The sequence below is a fragment of the Macrobrachium rosenbergii genome, chromosome 16 (genome assembly GCF_040412425.1).
Source record: "Macrobrachium rosenbergii isolate ZJJX-2024 chromosome 16, ASM4041242v1, whole genome shotgun sequence".
Taxonomy (NCBI): domain Eukaryota; kingdom Metazoa; phylum Arthropoda; class Malacostraca; order Decapoda; family Palaemonidae; genus Macrobrachium; species Macrobrachium rosenbergii.
This window is the reverse complement of record NC_089756.1, coordinates 19,585,572-19,602,080: the sequence shown is the minus strand read 5'-3', so window position 1 is coordinate 19,602,080 and position 16,509 is coordinate 19,585,572. Positions and strand designations below refer to the sequence as shown.

General features: G+C 38.4%; 2 long non-coding RNA genes across 4 annotated transcripts in view; one reads left to right on the top strand and one right to left on the bottom strand.

Annotated features, from left to right (window-relative positions):
* Positions 1-463: 463 nt before the first annotated feature.
* Positions 464-14,687, top strand: LOC136847161 (uncharacterized). 2 transcript variants are annotated; one of them, XR_010855638.1, is made up of 3 exons: positions 464-710; positions 6,849-6,993; positions 12,063-14,687. It is a non-coding gene; the product is annotated as an uncharacterized lncRNA (long non-coding RNA). The 2 variants fall into 2 exon arrangements; XR_010855637.1 differs by having other exon boundaries at positions 472-710; positions 6,855-6,993.
* Positions 14,484-16,509, bottom strand: part of LOC136847163 (uncharacterized) — a 250,338-nt gene continuing 248,312 nt past the window's right edge. For both annotated transcript variants that reach the window (XR_010855640.1, XR_010855641.1), the window contains one exon: positions 14,484-14,615. This is a non-coding gene — a long non-coding RNA (uncharacterized lncRNA). The remainder of the gene's footprint in view (positions 14,616-16,509) is intronic.

The window sequence follows — 16,509 nt, the reverse complement described above, 5'->3', positions numbered from 1 at the left end:
AACACTTAATTACATGATTTTTTAAATAAATTAAATATTTCCAATGCATTCCTGGCCTGTAGCATTTTTGTACTGCTCTTAGAAAAAAAAAATTACAATAGTTTTTTTTTTTGGTGTAGAACAGTTACTGCATAGCATATTTTCTGTAGCTGATATCCAAGAGTTTTCATTTGCAGTGGACAAACTAACAATTAAGTAAAAAACTAGCCTTCATAAATTGATAAATAGTTTCAGTATATTCTTCAAAAAGTAAAACCATACTATCAATAAGGTAAAAATAAGTTTTTAAGTAGCGTATCTGGCAGCTGTTCTCCCACTTGTAGGGAATTTGCTCCTGAAGTTGTTTTGTTTTAGGGGAAACGTAGGGGAAATTGTTTTAGTTTTCTATCGGTTAAACCGGTGACCTTCCGTCAAAAATGAGAGAATTTAAGACAAATCTGTTTTGCTCGTTATAGCAAATAACTTGTACTTAGATAATTTGCAACGCTATTTTTAAAGACAAAAAACGGTGACATTGTCAGCTCCCTTTTCGTAGATATGTTCAGGGAATTTTGATCATGGCTGGGGAGTTTTGGTTACTTGTTAGGGAATTCCCTGGTCTCGGTTTTCAAAGTCCTCCATCCGCCTACGCCATATTTGAAGGTGGTAAAAGATCGCCGGTGCTCGAGTGATATCCGGACGTCTGACTTACGCTACGCTCAGTAACGAATGTAAGTTTTTCCATAATTATGTTGTAGGGTTTCCACATAAGACGTTGAGCATTCAGTTCAGTTCTGTATTGCCCAACAATATTTTTAAGGGCATATTGAGCTGTTGGGTACGAAGCAGTACCCCGATTTACGAGTTTCCTTTACCAAACTCTGCACAGTGTAGAAAAGAAGGCATCGTATTATAAGGTGAACTCCTTAACTGAGTGAATAGGTGGTGGTTCCACCTGCGATTTGTGAAATCATAAGTCTGCCGTAGGTTGTTCTAGTAGCCTTACTATTCCAGAGAATTTATTAATTAACCCAAGAAATTCAAATTTGGTAAAAGTTCGTTTCCGGCCCGAACTCCAATTCCACATGAGGGCTAGTACTAAACACGGCGAAACAGTGCTTCATCTACACTGTTTCGCCCGGTGGGTCTAATGTATGTTGATGTATTAAGTACTAGCCCGTAGGGGATCAAATGTCCCTAAGTGCGTTTCGCTAATTTGAAACTTTGAAAAAATCCTCAATCATTTACGTATATTTTATTTTTTGTGAATAAATATTAGACTACTTTGCAAGAATTATGGGTAATTCTAAGCCGGCTGTCCGCGGTGAGCTAGCCTATGGCAATTGACGTTTTCCATGTTATTTTACCTGCTGAACAAGAAGGTAATTCTATATATTAGCTCCGCGCCTGTTTTTACCTTTTCAACTGGTTTTTTCCCACACTTTCAGGGGTTCTGATACTGGCGGTGCATCTGTTTGTTGTCGGCCAAATGGAATGTCCCTTCGCCGTGTTTAGTACTGGCCCGGGGGGCGGTTACCGGTTACCCATACATTAAGTTATTGCACTTGCCGGACGGGATATGAACCGTTCAAAACAGACATACCCGTGCTCTGTCTTGTGAAGATCGTGTTTGGAAACCCCTTGTTGGATGGACTTAAGGGGTTAATTACACTCGAGTGCCAAAAATGAAAGGTAAATTCATAATTAGCAACCAAAAAACTGTAGAAAAAGTTGTTAGAAGGCAGTTGCTGCTGCGGAGCTGCTGTATAGTTCTACCAAATTTAAGATATTTTGTTGGTCAGCTGTAACTAAAATGCAATTGACCCTTGAAAACTGCACGTCTGTACCAGTGGGTCGCACACAGCTCAAGGGTAAATTACAGTTTAGCAGCAGCCAACGGGCAAAATATTACCTTAAACTCTTGTAAAGCAAGTAAAATAACATAGAAAAACGTCAATTGCCATAGTCTAGCTCCATTGCACACTATTCGAAGCTTTTGTAAACGGGAAACAAAACATTACCATTTCCGCTTTCAACTTGGGTGGCCTCTATTGGTTGCCGTGGCAGAACGGCGCTGTGCGCCTTATCTGCATTTTTAAAGATTCCTGGCAAGCTCGTATGTTCTGGCAAGAAGTACTTGCTTTAAATTCTTGTTCAGCAAGTAAAATAACTCGGGAAAACGTCAATTGCCAGTCTCTCACAGCTCTTGCTAAGCACAGAAAACTGGCAGCTGCTGACTGGTGAACCGAAAGCTAGCGCATGCGTGTTAAGGCTTAGAATCAGTAGTACTAGTAATGAATGAAAAGTGCCTTTGGAACGGCTCCCACTTCTTTTTATGCTTGTTTTTCGTGTTCCAAATGACATATATAACAGGAAATACAACAATAAGGTACTCAAACCTTTTCCCAAGTTATTTACTCCACCAAAAACCCCGAATTCCCAACGGGTCACCCTTACTGTTAGCTATTCTCGAAAGGGTTTTACCACACCAGTTCTAAGATAATTTGCAGCTTAATTACAGCTGAGTGACAAAATATTACTTTAAATTCTTGTTCAGCAGGTAAAGTTCTTTAGAAAAATGTCAACTGCCATAGCCTAGCTCACCGCGGACAGCCGGCTTAGATCTACCGAATTATGTACATTGAATATTTTTTCATTTTATAAAGGTTCGAAAGATATAATAAAAAAAAAAGGGAGTAGGAATGTTCGGACCGAAAACGAACATTATCCTCAAATTTGACTAGTTGCTTATAGGCTGGCCTGGGTTTGACTGAATTCAGCACTGAAGTTGGTTTTCCCAAAAAGGTTTTTAAGGTGCGAAGGATGCTGACATTAGGGCACATACCATTCGGAAATGTTTTGTTATTTCATCGCCTTCCCCCCGAATCCAGGTAAAAAGGTCATAGGAAAAAAGATCACAATAATTTATGGTGGCAGATGATGAAATCACAGGGAAAAAGTACCCTAACCTAACTTAATGATTACTGGTCACCATAAGTTGGTAATTTTTCGGAAGACTCCAGCCAGCCATTTCAAAAGGTGTCAGCAAGCCGGTTTTCCATGAAAACCCATTTTGGTTTTTTCATGCAAAAATGGCCAGGAAATGATAGGACGCTAAAAGAACCTAAAAATACCAACCTGTCGTAACCTAGGAGTGTGTACTGGTTACATTTTTGCCGTATTAACTATGGAGGGGGGTGAGGGGGCAGGTATTACCATGCCTTATAAGTCGTAATTTGATTAATTATTTTTCTCTGTTATTAACCATTTGCGAAGGTTATGTATTGATAAGAAATATTTTGTTTTGATGTGTTTTACCCAAGAAAAATATAAATTATAAAGTGGGAGGTGGCTGGAGTCTTCCGAAAAATAACCCATAAATTAATGACCTTTTTTTTCTGTTATTTTTTTCAGACTTTTTTTCCTGTGACTTTATTACTAGCCACCTCCCCTTTATATCCAACAGTTTTTGCAAGCTTTTTGGAAAGGGGGGATTTGCTAGGTAGGGAAACACAAGCGAGTGGATGCGAAACTACTTTTTAACAGGATGAACATCCTGATTTAACCTCCCCTAACCAAAGGGTTGATGTTTTCGGTACTAATAATAGAGGACAAAACATTAAATACCCCGGGAAATGTCATCAGTGTATTGTGCATGTCAGCGGGTCCATTTCTGCGCCATATCAAAATCACATGGAAGAATAGGGGTTGCAATTACCTTGGTAGACATAAAAAACTGTATATGAAAATGACAAGAAGTTACGGGAAAGCTGTAAAGTGATGGCTTGTTCACTCTTCTTTGGGAGCTGTTCACTTGCCTATTTTAACCCTGCCTGTCTTTGGGTATTAAACAGTAACCTTATCCAGCTTAGGCTGCAGTGACTTTTGCCTATATTCCAAGCCTTTAGCAAAATAGGCATGTTATAGATATTTTCATTAAGTCGTTTGACAAAGTAAGTATAGCCTAAGCCTCATTCAGCTTTTTAACACCACATCTCTCAACCACTTCCTCATTTTATAGCTTAATACAGTCTTCTCCACTGATACTGTGACCATGAATCTTATAGTTATACTTTTTTAAAATTTCCGTTTACATTGTCAGCGCCTTTGTTTCTGCTGCACAGTGTAGTGCTGGCCTTTTTTCAGTCATATAGTCTTTACTTTCTCTACCAATGGGACTTATTTTGTACTTTGGTTCCCCCCATTCAGCACTTTAAATTCTTGCTTCACAGTCCTGTGTCCTAAAGGTAATAAGAATGCTCAACCTACTCTCTCTCTCTCTCTCTCTCTCTCTCTCTCTCTCTCTCTCTCTCTCTCTCTCTCTCTCTCTCTCTCTCTCTCTCTCTCTCTCTCTCTCTCATAATTTTAGGCACCAATTATCACTTTCTCTGTGTATTTGTAATTCTGGTCTTTCCGTGATACTGCAGTCACATTTTGTACCCAGTGCCAAGTCCCCTTATAACAGCAACGTGCCTAATTTTTCCTTTGATTCTATTTAGGTTACTTTTGGCTTCATCTTGATAGATAGAGTTTCTTGCCCTTCTGTTGCACTATTCCATCATTTAATCATTTCTTTGACCACTTAGATTCTGATTTCAAAACTGCCATGTGCATGTAGCATCTCCAAGTTTACAGCTTTTCCGAAATGCCATTTTTTACACATTAAACTCGATTAATATAGGATAAAAACTTAATAGAAAGTAATGTAGGAATTTTGAATGGAAGAAAACACACATTAAATGAACTTAGTGTTTCAGAATGCTTTGGACTAACTATAAGATTTAGGCCAGTAAACTTTCTGGAAGTAATTGGACATGTTGCAGGGTAGGGTCAGCAGAAAAATTTCCTACACTGCAATCTTGTTTGTGTGGTATGAAAAATCTTACAGAAAATAGTCAACTTTTTTTTTATATTTGTTGTGGTTGGGGAAGCGGTGATTCTGCTAGAATTTGAGATCTCTGTGCACTTAAAATGCACTTTTCAACCTGAATTGCTTCCAAGCTCATTAATTTTGGTGTAACACATCCCAGGTCATTGTGTTTTGCCTATCCTATTCTAGGGAGCTTGACCTTAGCTTTGCCCTGTGACCCTCCAGTGTTTGACATCGAGTTTTGAAATGGCTCCAAATAAATAGTTCAAATTAGGGGTTAGAGTGACCAGGCTTGCAAGTTCTGGGGATTAAATTTTGAATTTAAATTAATACTGTAAATGAAAATGACTTAAATATTGCTACATAGTTTAACTGTAGACGCTGAAAACAATATGCTGTTAAAAATAGCTTGATATGGAGTGTCAGTGCACAATCATTGTACTGCTTCAGAGTATTTATAAGAACCACAGTTGTGCTGGTCTGTTACTTTATTGCTGTGCAAACTGTGTATAATTACATGCATTTTAAATACAGGAAATATTCTAGAGTTAGTTCGGTGAACCTTTTATGATTATTATTGTTTATTTTTTCATGGCTAAGAGTGTATCTCCATTAATCTCAGTCATAACGCTGTGGGTAAATGGTTGATCACCCTACAATTGGTTTTTGAAGAACGTAAGAGTAGTACATTATGAAGATTTTTGACGCATGAATATGAATGTCTTGGCACTAGATTTCATCATATTTACTCAGATTTCAGCATGTAATGCAGTATTGATTGCAATAGTAGTACGGTATTGTAATAACTACAATGTGCTGTAATGTATAATCTTGAAATGTGTGCAATAATAAAATTAGAGGCAAAAATATGTTCTGTATAGTACATTATAAAAAAATTGAAGGTTTTGAAGAGCCATGTGTTGTATTAAAAAAAATTTTTGCTTTTAAAGAAAAAGTTTACTGGCCATGCTGACTTGACATAAATTCCATAGCATAATGTTGTTTATTTCTAGATAATTCATAAGTCTAAACATAATTAAGAAAATTTTTTTAGCCACATAGGTATTCTGAAGTAGTTTCATTGGGATTTGGTTTATTTTACTTCTAGGATCACAAACCTTTTGTTGGCTTAATTCTGTTTCAAGTATGAGTGTTATAATCTAGTAGGTGTTAGAGAAAAATATTTATAGAAATTGCAATTTATTGAGCACAAGGACCTGAGAAAAAATTTCGATGGCTGACAGTTTTGCAGGTAGAACATTTTAACTCATTCGCTGGCATAGATGGTTTTCATATTTGTTTTATGCTATGCTCATTTATATTTTGACTGCATTTCGTCAATTTTTTTACAACCCAAAAAGATAATCCGATTATGTGCATAGGGTACGTAGCAGCAGGTTGGTGCAGTGACCCAAGAAATTTGAAATTTTGCTTGCCAATATTAACGCTGGATTAATGATGGAACCGGATTAACAATTGCTGGATTAGTTATGGTCGACCTGTGCTGAGTAAAGTAAAAAGATGACTTGAGTGGCATTATTATATAAATCACTGAAATCTACATGGTAAACATATATCTCATGGATTTTAATTAGAAACACTTGATGGTAAAGCTCTAATAAAACCAAGCCTTCCTAGAGTAAGCCAAATTAAATTAATCTTTCAGCTTTTTTACTAGAGGACACTCATGTACTTACCCTGTGGCATTAGATTAAAGTTAACCTTGGCTTAGATGCAGTTTTCGTGTGAGATATATACAGTGGGTAAGACTGGGGATAAAGCATAGCAGGTACTGTATGTTTGTGATGCCAAAAATTTCAGTTAAAAAGTAGTATAATGTATTTTCTCAATGCATCTAGTACAGTAATGGGCTTGTCACAAAGTAGGTCGTACGGGAGGAACTAGAAAATTGTATAATTTCCTAAAATTAGTCAGAGGGTTATGCTATAATAACAGCATTGTAGATTGTTTTTTATAACATGCTCTTTTCTTCTTACAGGTGTAGGCCTACATGAAATCCGGGTCGTTTCGTCCATTGATACTTCATCAAGATAAGAGAAAACTTCGACCGATTTAGAAATTCAGGTGAAGAATGTTCCTGTGATTTTAAGAGGAAATCTCATGAGTTATTAGAAAGCTTGGAGGTAATTAAATCATGCTAAGTTTTACCATGATTATACTTGTAGTACTGTATAGGTAAGGGAAATGTTGTGGAATTATTTGTATTTGTGGGTATCAAATCTTGTTTTGCAAAAATTTGCGGTTTAGCTAAGTCATGGATAAAGATAATCCAAACTCAGCTGTTCCCCAGTTACCCTGTTGTCGATGAGGAACTGACATTAGGAGGCCTACGCGTATGAATGGTTCACTCAAGATAACACAGGCAGCATGCTAAACATTAGTTTTTATTTTCAAGCTTCATCTGGCCTGGTTGTATCAGCAGAGTATCCATATAACGTTTGCAATATATTTGTAATGTGTGCACAAATAGGGCAGGTTATCATTTTAAAAATTTTATTTTGAAAAGACTGTAACAAGTGCTTTAAGTTAAACTAGTGTATGTATTGTAAATATTCATATCGTGTTTCATGTATCATAAGGTATATGTAAGTAGAAACTTATATTATAATTTCTTTAGAACAGAACACTTAAGGGATATTGTTAATATTTAGATCTAGAACATATAATGAACACCATGAGTCAGCAATTTTTGCCAGGCAAATGATTTTTGCCAAATTTTTTACATTTTTAGTAAAAAAAGATTGCTTATATATTCACATACTTGCCTATTTCACATAGATTTATCCTAGTAAGAATGCTTTGCCTAATTCTGTCGATATTAATATTTTCACTTCAGTTAACAAAAACTTGTAAATCAAAAACTTGTAAATTTCTGTCCTTCGAGATAGTTTTTAAATTAGGAGATCTGGCCAACAGGTTTTGATTTTTGTTCATTTGAGCAATTTGTGGATTGGCCAACCCGTGATTGCTATAAAAATTGCTACGCCCAAATACAAGATGGTTCCACAGCACTGCCCCAAATATGATGGAAGTGGATAGGAATAGATTAGATCTGTGTTTTGTAACATGATTTTCCTTTGTGTATGGAGATAACTAGAGTTCTCAAAGTATGCTACTAAACTGATCAGGATTTAAGGAAAGTGGCAGGAGGATTTTTGTTATTTTAGTGAGATTGAATTATTTATTTTCCAAGATCTTACAAAAATATTTTGGGTAGGGAATGAATAGTCATAATCCATACTTTTCAAGAAATGTATTTTTGTGTATCTTGCAACATTTTTAGACCCAATTTGCTAAGGTCCCAGTATACAGTATCCTGAGATGTGTGTAGCATAGCCAAACTTCAGCCCTAATTCACATATCAAAGTGATTAATGATTTGTATGTTTTAATATCTCTGATAGTATGGAGTTGAAAGTAGAAATACATAAAGAGTAACGATTAAAATATTAGAGAAATACATTTATATAACCTCATTCAAAGATTGTTAACCACTGAAACTCATCCCGTGATGATAGTATGAATAATGTTTGGACATTGAATGAGTAGTTAAAATGTTAAAATTTCATAGGTTAACTTGATGTTTAAAGTTTTGTTATCAGTAGATCTAGTATTAAGTTTAAGGATAAAAGATTTTCAATTACTGTGCCTGGTATAGTTAAAAAAAAAAAATACCGTTAGATTACATATTCAAATCAAGTTACATACCACTGAACTTGATATATTGAATGCAAGTTACAATGATGCAATTTAGTAAGTTTTGAGTGACCATGTAGTTTTTAAATGATCACCCTTTAAATGCTCTAAAATATTTACTGTTGTCATGTATGTTCATTTTTAGTAATTACACCATTTTGAACCATGAATTCCCTTCCTTTCATAGTTGTCAAGTGACTGTGAGGCAAGGTACATCTTAAAGGATTACATTGGTTGAAAAGTCTGCTGTCGTTTTCAGTCTGTCTTGATGTTATTTGCTTTCTAAATCTGATCATTTACCCAGAGGTAGATAATACTTTTGGTTAGAGTTTTTGTGCTATCCCAATTGAGTTATCACTTGATTCCAATATCCATGTGTACAGAGATTACCTTAAAGGTCATTTTTTCCATTTTCTCCAAGTTTTATTGTTTGGTCTTCCCTTGCACATTTTGACATTCGTTGCTCTTCCATTTGCTATACTTCCCTGGCAATTGCTGATTTTTAGTTTTATGTAATCAGGTCAGTATTTTAATGTTTGTTCATAATTTTAGTGCCCTAGAACCCTCCCTATATATCAACCACTGTTATGTTTTTACGCAGTTTCCTTCTGTTTTAGGTTTTAAGATCCAAGTTTCTTTGTGTTTTGCTGTTGGTCTGGAAATATTGTTACTCATGATGGCAGTTCATTACACTGTACTCTTCTCTTCATGGTCAGAAGCAAAGTAGAGTAGCACTTGTGTGCATCTCTCTTTCGATGTCATCATTTGTAAATATTTCAAAGCATTTGATTAAGATTATTGTGGATTCTCTGTATAGTGTGCTACATTTGTAGTCTGTCACTTGTTGACATTTTCATTACGTATTTTCTTTGGGTTACCCATAATCTCATTCAGTATGTTATGTACATGAAGGGTTGGTGCATTGATTTGATGCTTTTCATGGACTGCCATGATATGTCTATGCGAACTGCACTGACCAAGATTTTATAAATCATGGTACAACTACTACAACAAAGATTGTCTTGAAATTTTCTATTGTCATAATAGGTAACATCTCCCGTAGGCCCTCTTGGCTTTGTATATCTTCCAATCTGTCTGATTCATTAGCACTTCTCAAAATTTGTTTACCTGTATACCAAATTTTGACACTTCCGCAGGATGTCAGAGGATACTTCCGCATCTGTATAAAGTTTACAGATAATTAATAAAACAGATCATTTTTGTTAAGATTCTTAACATCCATATGCAGTAGCTGGATAGTCTTCAGAGCTGTAATACATTTCCCTATTCCATCTTATTTTCCTACCTCTGTGTTAAATTTCTCGTGAAATTCATGTGAATTTTTGCACAACATATTGTCATGAATTGTTTCATCTTTTGATCACAGCTTTAAAATCTTATTCATTTTCCATGTAAGTGCTATGTCTCCTGTTATTTATCCCAAGTATAGCCGTTTCACCCCCCTCTCCTTTATCTAGGCTGTTGCTACTTTTTCCATCTTCCTTGCAACTTTCGCTCTACCTCACCAAAGACCTTTCCTGTTACAACATAGACATCAGGTTCAGTCTGTGCTCTATTACATTTTGGGCGTCACAGTCCATTGCAACATGAATATTTTGCCATTCAAACATCTTGTTATGCCATCTTACGTTGAATGCATAGGATTTAGTTTACCTTCAAACCATACATGTCATATCCACATTTCCACTTTTCCAACTAGTGCTTTCATGTTTCCCCCACCTTTTCCCCACCATTCCAGTCTTCCGGCTTTTGAACTTTTAAGATTTCTTGCTCTAGTTCTGCTGTTAACACCAGGTCATCTGCATATAGCTGCTCCCAGTGGTCTCTGTCTGCTATCTCCATTTCTTTGATAAATAAGAACTCTTCACTCAAGAGTTTGTGTTATGGTATACTAGAGAGCTTAAGATTCATTCTAGTACTCTCGAATTTTATAAATGTTTACTTTGATACTTAATCCACAAGTATATGATATAACCTCTTCCTTTTAACGTGGTACGTGTCCACTATAAAGACTGATTGTTATTGGTTTCTGTGCATGAAGCTGATTGAACGTTATCAGTTTCAACCATGTATCTTATCTTTTGTCCAATACTTTCCTTATTTTCACATAAGGGAATCCATTTGTCCTTTGTAATACTCTTTTTACACGCTTGTCTGATTTCCTCCTTAATCTTCTCATATTCAGGTCAGCTCTGATTGTTTTTCCAGTTGCTTTGAGGAAATTGTTCAATATTCCTGATGGTCCTAAAGCTTTTCCACTTTTCATATTTCCAAAGGCTGTACTAGATTCAAGCAATTGTCAAATTCTTCATTGTTTGCTGTTGTAAACATGTAGTTCATATGAATTCTCTATATTTGGTAGATTTTGAAAACACTGTACTGTATCCATCTCTCCACTTTCACCCTCAGCTTTAATTTGGTTATATTATATACTTACCAGTTCGCATGTCCAATTAACTGACTGTAGCCTTCCCCACTTTCCTCTGCTGGCCATTGGACTCCATTGTTCCCAAGCCATCATGCCTCGGCTTTGCTCTCCAAACTTTTCACCCTGTATACCCCTTTATCATCCTCCTTATTGAGCAATGTCTACTCAAGTCACCCCTTTCTTCAGATGCCCTTTGTACATCATGATTCTCTCTCTCTCTCTCTCTCTCTCTCTCTCTCTCTCTCTCTCTCTCTCTCTCTCTCTCTCTCTCTCTCTCTCAGCAACACCTCTTTAATGCCACACCATCTTATATGTCTATTTGAGTTATTTTCTCTTTTGAATCCAACTTTATATCCCCGGATATATCCCCGGATAAAGTTATTTTCCTTATCATACTGTTCTACCTTCAGCTTCTCTCCTTTGTTACTACAAATTTCTCTCGATGTCATGTTTTAGCAACTTTTATTCTTTTCCTCCTGTCAGTATTTCAGCATTGAAACTCCCTCATGGTAGTATTTCAGCATTGAAACTCCCTCATGGTTTCTGGCTTTCCCCAAAGCTTTGCCTTTGTTCAGAGCTACATTTTATTTAACTTTCATGACAGTTGCAAGTTGTTATAATTTTGAAAATAATGAATTTGCATTTTTCCTGACAGTTGCAAGTTGTTATAATTTTGAAAATAATGAATTTGCATTTTTCCTGCCTCCTAATAGTACTGTAATTTAATACTATGATGTGATTGCCAAAAACATTTGACACATTTCCTGTCATCAGTCCCCGACGGAAAGGTCTGCCAAAACATTTGACACATTTCCTGTCATCAGTCCCCGACGGAAAGGTCTGAAATCTTGAATCATTAAGGTTTGGAGTATTTTTATTTCACTGGGTGCTGCATATGTATGTAACAATGTTAGATTTTACATAGTCACCGGCACTTGATAATGTAGAAGAATTATTGTGTAATTACCAACAGAAATTTGAAGTAGTTGTTCAAGGATTAAATGGCATTACACAGTTTTACAAACAATATAACTCTCAATCTCAACAGGAAACAAAGGACACTCGGAGATTCTGTAAACTTGACAAAAGCCGAAATACTCCTTAAGATGCTGGAAACTCTCCAGAATGTGTCTCCCCGTGGAAGATGAAGTACTTTAGATGATGCCAACTCTCCAGAAAATAGAAAGTGTCCCCATAGAAGATGTACTTCAGATGATGATGTCAACTCCACAGAAAATGAAGTACCCCAGGATGTCTCCCCAGAGAAGATGAAGTACTTCAGATAATGATGTCAACTCCACAGTAAATGAAGCACTCCATTGGAAGGGGTGGCAAAAGATTGACTGCAGGAGAGAATTTGGGAGGGGGGGGCTTCTTCCTTCCAGTTCAGCATCCTTCTGTTTGTGCACAGTTGTCCGTCCTTCGGCATCGATCTCCGACTCAGGAACAGGAGGGCACTGGGTCTCCAACTGTCGAGGGATGTCTCCGGCACTGCTGTCTGTCTTCATTGCCATTCTCATACTCGGCAACAGGAGGGCATGATGGCACTGGGTCTTCAATTGTTGCGGATGTCTCTGGCACGGCTGTTCACCAACTTGGCAATTAGGAGGGCGTGATGGCACTGGGTCTTCTTCAACTGTTGAGCCTGTCTCTGGCACTGCTGTCCATCCTCCATCGTCATTCACCGACTTGGCAATAGGAGGGCGTGGTGGCACTGGGCCTTCAACTGTTGATGTCTCTGGCACTGCTGTCCGTCTTCATCACGTGATGGCACTGGGCCTTCTACTGTCGAGGATGTCTCTGGCACTGCTGTCTGTCTTCATTGCCATTCTCATACTCGGCAGCAGGAGGGAACTGTGTCTTCAACTGTCGAGGATGTCTGAGGCACTGCTGTCCACCCTTCATCATTGTTCACCGAGTAAGGATGTCTGAGGCACGGCTGTCCATCCTTCATCATTGTTCACCGACTAGGCAATAGGAGGGCGAGATGGCACTGGGTCTTCAACTGTTGAGGATGTCTGTGGCACTGTTGTCCGTCTTCATCACGTGGTGGCACTGGGTCGTCAACTGTTGAGGATGTCTGAGGCACGGCTGTCCATCCTTCATCATTGTTCACCGACTATGCAATAGGAGGGCGAGATGGCACTGGGTCTTCAACTGTTGAGGATGTCTGTGGCACTGCTGTCTGTCTTCATCACGTGGTGGCACTGGGTCTTCAACTGTCGAGGATGTCTCAGGCACGGCTGTCCATCCTTCATCATTGTTCACCGACTTGGCAACAGGAGGGCGTGATGGCACTGGGTCTTCTACTGTTGAGAATGTCTGTGGCACTGCTGTCTGTCTTCATCACGTGATGGCACAGAGTCTTCTACTGCTGAGCATGTCTCTGGCACTGCTGTCCGTCTTCATCGCATGATGTCACAGAGTCTTCTACTGCTGAGCATGTCTCTGGCACTGCTGTCCGTCTTCATCGCATGATGTCACAGAGTCTTCTACTGCTGAGCATGTCTCTGGCACTGCTGTCCATCTTCCATCGTTGTTCACCGACTTGGCAATGGGAGGGCGTGATGACACAGGGTATTCAACTATTGGGGATATGTCTGGCACTGCTGTCCATCATCGTCGTTCACCAACTTGGCAAGAGGAGGGCGTGATGGCACTGGGTTTTCCACTGTTGAGGATGTCTGTGGCACTGCTGTCCGTCTTCATCACCAATCATCGACTCGGCAACAGGAGGGAACTGGTTCTTCAACTGTCTAGGATGTCTCTGGCATTGCTGTCCATCTTCATCGTCATTTATCGACTCGGCAACAGGAGGGCATGATGGCACTGTGTCTTCAGCTGTCGAGGATGTCTCTGGCTGTGCTGTCTGTCTTTATCGCCGTTCTCCGACTTGGCAACGGGAGGGCACGATGGTACTAGGTCTTCAACTGTTGAGGATGTCTCTGGCACGGCTGTCCACCACCTTCCATCGGTGTTCACTGACTTGGCAATAGGAGGGCGTGATGGCACTGTCTTCAACTGTTGATGTCTGTGGCACTGCTGTCCGTCTTCATTGTGTGATGGCACTAGGACTTCTACTGTTGAGGATGTCTCTGGCACTGCTGTCCGTCTTCATCACCGTTCTCCGACTTGGCAATGTGAGGGCATGATGGCACTGTCTTCAACTGTTGATGTCTGTGGCACTGCTGTCCGTCTACATCACTGTTCTCTGACTCGACATCAGGAGGGCATGATGGGACTATGTCTTCAACTGTGGCACTGCTGTCCATCCTTCATCGTCGTTCACCAACTTGGCAACAGAGGGCATGGTGGCACAGAGTTTTCGACTGTTGATCTCTGGATATCACCTGGCTGCCGCTGGGGCGGATGAATATCTACATCATCGCCTTTTCTGTAGGCAACAGTTTGTCTGTAGGGAAACACGCTCGTTGGTCTCGTATGTCACAGGGTCGATGAACGTCTGTACAAACTACAGCTGGGGCCGTTCGTAAGCTATGCTCGGGAAGTAACACCTGCTGCCTGTAGATGTTCTCAGTGAGGGAGCTCAGCTGAGACTCTGCCTCTTGAGTACACAGTATCTTCAGGAGTACCTCATTTTCTGGTAAAATTGCAATAGATATTATTGTATGACATGTAATGCAAAGTGAAGATAATAAAGACATTAAATTTTTTTAATATCTTTTTGTTTCCAAAACTACTTATACAGATTACAGTCTGACCAAATTCAGTAATGTTTTGCGGAATGGCACACGCCTTGGGTTAAATGGGACAGTGTAGTGTGGCCACTCAACTGAAGGAAGAGGGGGAGTGGAGGAAATAGGTATGGGATCCCTGTCGCTTCTTTTTAATTCTCGCTCTTGCTCTCCCTCAGTCCCTATCCTTGCTGGCTCTTAGTCTCTCTCAGATTGCTTCTTTCAACCGAGTCATTCTGCGCTGACTACCACTACTTCAGTTTAAGCCTGTAATTGACCTTGGCTTCGAAAATGCTTCTTTCAACCGAGTCATTCTGCGCTGACTACCACTACTTCAGTTTAAGCCTGTAATTGACCTTGGCTTCGAAAAAAATCATTCTCTAAGACTATGTAAAAGTTGTACATACCAGAATGACTATAATGAATATGAAAATAACTAATCATGCATTACTTTACAATTGCTGCCATCCAAAATATGACTAAGTTTGAGGACTTAGGAATATTGCAAAATTCCTTTTATTGAAAAAAGTCAACTGAAGCTATTTCCACTCTTGACAAACTCATTTGCCAATAGCTGCTAATCTGTAATCATAGTTTGACCCAAATATTAAAGTGAACAATGTCCTATTAAATACTCTCAAAAGTTTTTAATGCCAAGCTGTTTTCTGAAGTCTTGGGAAACTGCAGAAATAATTGCATTGATTAGTATTAAATGCACTTTTTATGAATAGCCTATATTGTTTGAGAAAATATTTGAATTAAAATATGCAAGTGCTGTTAACGAAACCGTTAACGTTTCTTAAAGGAATGTGGTTGTACTGTCTCTAAAACATTCATTTTAATTAAAAGCTAAAATGTAAACCCAACCAAAGCCCACCTAGTAACTAATGACGCAACGGGTTTTTCTAGCTAAAACTTATTACTGAACCCTTGAACGTTTTTATTTCCTCAGCTTTGTTTTAAAATTTATTTAAAATTAATGCTTAACAAAAATAAATAGTGAAATTGCTGTAGTTGGAACCCACACCTTTAAACTGAATAATTTTACAAGGAGCCTATGCAGAAACAGTGAACTACTTACTTGAAACTTCCATTTAGTCCCAATATTTCATTGGTATCCGGAAATGCACAATTTAATCATCAGTGATGACACACACCTCAAGCTGAGACCAGGGAATATTCCACATTAAAGAATAAGCCACATACAGCAGGGGTAAAACCACCTGTAATGTAACTTCCCATAATATGTAATCTATTAAAATCACGAACAAGGAATGTGCAAACAAGGATGAACTTCAGCAAATGAAGGTAAAACTCACTCGAATAAGAATAGCATCAGAAGACCTAATAGACTCTCGTGAAGTCTATTAAATAAATTTCATTAAAGAATGCAGGAAAACTGTAAACACTTGAGTATGCAGACTAGAGACAAAGTATTCCATCAGTACACTGACATCATATCAACAAAGTCGACTTTCCAAAGGAAATCACAGTCGGTAATTTTACTGCTTCCTATGCAACCTGTTACACTAGACTTGTAACAAATTTCTAAATAGTTAAACCATGGTAACCCCCAGCTCTTGTCTATGATAGGCAAGGATTATGTAGTCAGCTGGAAATGGAACAGACACACCAGTGACCTGGCCATTCAACCTTGTACTACCTTCTGATGAAAGCGAGGAAGACTGTTAACCTCAAAAACAAAGTACCCGGTAATTTTATGACAATTCTTCCATGCCGTATTCAGCAGCAGTGACTTATATATGGTCCAAGTATAAGATTTCCAGAAACGTTAACAAA